Source organism: Triturus cristatus, chromosome 3_2 (assembly GCF_964204655.1).
Source record: "Triturus cristatus chromosome 3_2, aTriCri1.1, whole genome shotgun sequence".
In the NCBI taxonomy this organism is placed as follows: Eukaryota; Metazoa; Chordata; class Amphibia; order Caudata; family Salamandridae; genus Triturus; species Triturus cristatus.
In genome coordinates, this window is record NC_140584.1 from 1,025,910,325 (window position 1) to 1,025,912,824 (window position 2,500).

General features: G+C 58.0%; 1 protein-coding gene and 1 pseudogene across 2 annotated transcripts in view; one reads left to right on the forward strand and one right to left on the reverse strand.

Annotated features, from left to right (window-relative positions):
* Positions 1-2,500, reverse strand: part of TRIM50 (tripartite motif containing 50) — a 145,419-nt gene that overhangs the window by 122,971 nt on the left and 19,948 nt on the right. The window lies entirely within an intron of this gene.
* LOC146859028 (28S ribosomal RNA) overlaps positions 1-2,500 on the forward strand; it is a 6,202-nt pseudogene that overhangs the window by 228 nt on the left and 3,474 nt on the right.

Sequence of the window (2,500 nt, forward strand, 5' to 3'; positions counted from 1 at the left end):
CCGGGATCGGGTCTTCTCGGAGTCAGGTTGCTTGGGAATGCAGCTCAAAGTGGGTGGTAAACTCCATCTAAGGCTAAATACGGGCGCGAGACCAATAGCCAACAAGTACCGTAAGGGAAAGTTGAAAAGAACTTTGAAAAGAGAGTTCAAGAGGGCGTGAAACCGTCGAGAGGTAAACGGGTGGGGTCCGTGCAGTCCACCCAGAGGATTCAACACGGCGGGAAGGTCGGTGGCCTGGGAGTTCCGGATCCCCTCCGCGGGACCGGCGCCCGGGCCCCACCCGGCCCTCGCAGGGCACATTTCCTCTGCGGCGGTGTGCCGCGACCAGCTCCGGGTTGGCTGGGAAGGCTTCAGGGTGGCAGGTGGCCCTCTGCTCCGGCGGAGGGTGTTACAGCCCCCCTAGCAGCAGCTTCGCCGTGTCCGCGGGGCCGAGGGAGATTCCCTCCCCGGGCACTCGTTCCCAGCCGTCCCGAGGGGCGCGCCGGGGCAGTCGAAGGGGGGACGGGGCCCCCTGCTCCCGGCGCGACTGTCGACTGTTCTCAGTGCGCTCCGACCGCGTCGCGCCGCCAGGCGGGAAGGCCCACGCCTGGCACCAGGGGTCTGCGGCGATGTCGGTTACCCACCCAGTCCGTCTTGAAACACGGACCAAGGAGTCTAACACGTGCACGAGTCGGAGGGCCGAGCGAAACCCTGTGGCGCAATGAAGGTGAGGGCCGACGCGCACCGGCTGAGGTGGGATCCCGCCGCGCTTCCTGCGGCGGGCGCACCTCCGGACCGTCTCGCCCGCTCCGTCGGGGAGGTGGAGCGTAAGCGTGCGTGATTGGACCCGAAAGATGGTGAACTATGCCTGGGCAGGGCAAAGCCAGAGGAAACTCTGGTGGAGATCCGTAGCGGTCCTGACTTGCAAATCGGTCGTCCGACCTGGGTATAGGGGCGAAAGACTAATCGAACGATCTAGTAGCTGGTTCCCTCCGAAGTTTCCCTCAGGACAGCTGGCGCTCGGAGCCCCCAGTTTTATCTGGTAAAGTGAATGATTGGGGCCGAAACGATCTCAACCTATTCTCAAACTTTAAATAGGTAAGAAGCCCGGCTCGCTGGCGTGGAGCCGGGCATGGAATGCGAGTGCCTAGTGGGCCACTTTTGGTAAGCAGAACTGGCGCTGCGGGATGAACCGAACGCCGGGTTAAGGCGCCCGATGCTGACACTCATCAGACCTCAGAAAAGGTGTTGGCTGATATAGACAGCAGGACGGCCATGGAAGTCGGAATCCGCTAAGGAGTGTGTAACAACTCACCTGCTGAATCAAATAGCCCTGAAAATGGAGGGCGCTGGAGCGTCGAGCCCATACCCGGCCGTCGCTGAGAGCTGCGGGGGCTAAGCCACGACGAGTAGGAGGGCCGCTGCGGTGCGCACGGAAGCCCAGGCGAGGGCCTGAGTGGAGCCGCTGTAGGAGAGTAGGGTCTGCTTCCTATGGTCACCCCCACTTTTTGCTTTTGCTTTATTGGTTTTCGACTTAGATGTGGCTGTGGGCCTGCTAATCAGACCCACAGCCCAGCTGTTCTCTCTCTAAATTCATACTATGTACTTTAGGTACATAACCCAATTGGTAAGGATCACCTTATGGGGCCCTGTACAGTGTACCTTAGGTACCCAGGGCATAGGTGTACCCTAGGCCTACCAGGGGCTGCAGCTTGTATTATGCCACCCCTGGCTGGCCTCCCATCATGACACAACTGGCTGATCACTCAGCTGGGGCAAGGTCGTGTAAGCACCCCTTGCTTAGGTGTAGTATCCCTATACCTACCTCACATATAGACACATGGGTAACCTGTCAGCCACTCCTATGGCAGGCCTTAACAATCCTGGAGGCAGAGTGCTTGGTAACATGTGAGATGGTGCTCTAGCATGAGCTGAGCCTGTCTGCAGCTTTCGGAACCATGTCCTTATAGCTGTTCTATGATATCGCCTACCATATACTCTTAAAGTGCCTTATAATCTTAAACGGTTATGGTAACTATGGTTTGGCTTTATCAAAACATGTTGTGTAAGGTGTCTAACACTGTGGAATACTACCCCCACACCATTTCTGGTGATGAGGATAGTATTCCCCCCTTCTAGAGGGAGAAGACATGTTGAAATCCTACTTACCCGGTTAAAGTTAACCAGAGCCCCAGCATCACAAAATGGATGCTGCTGCCACGGACACAAGTCTGACCTCCTGCTGCTGGGAGTCCTTCCAGCGAGGGAGGCATGGACAATAGGTTTCCTGCCTTGGGAGGTGCTAGCACCACCCCAGACAGGATTTAGAGTATTGGGGCAGGGAGGGATGAAAGAAACGAGACACTGCCTGGGGCACACAAGGTGTCCCATGCATAGCCCGGTTCAAACCGGTGCTGGGGCACTCCAGCCCCAGCGCGAAACTGGACAAAGGGAAGGGGGTGTAACCACCCCCCTCCCTGGTCCCACCCATAGGAGGGACCTAGCAGGTAAACCAGCCCCC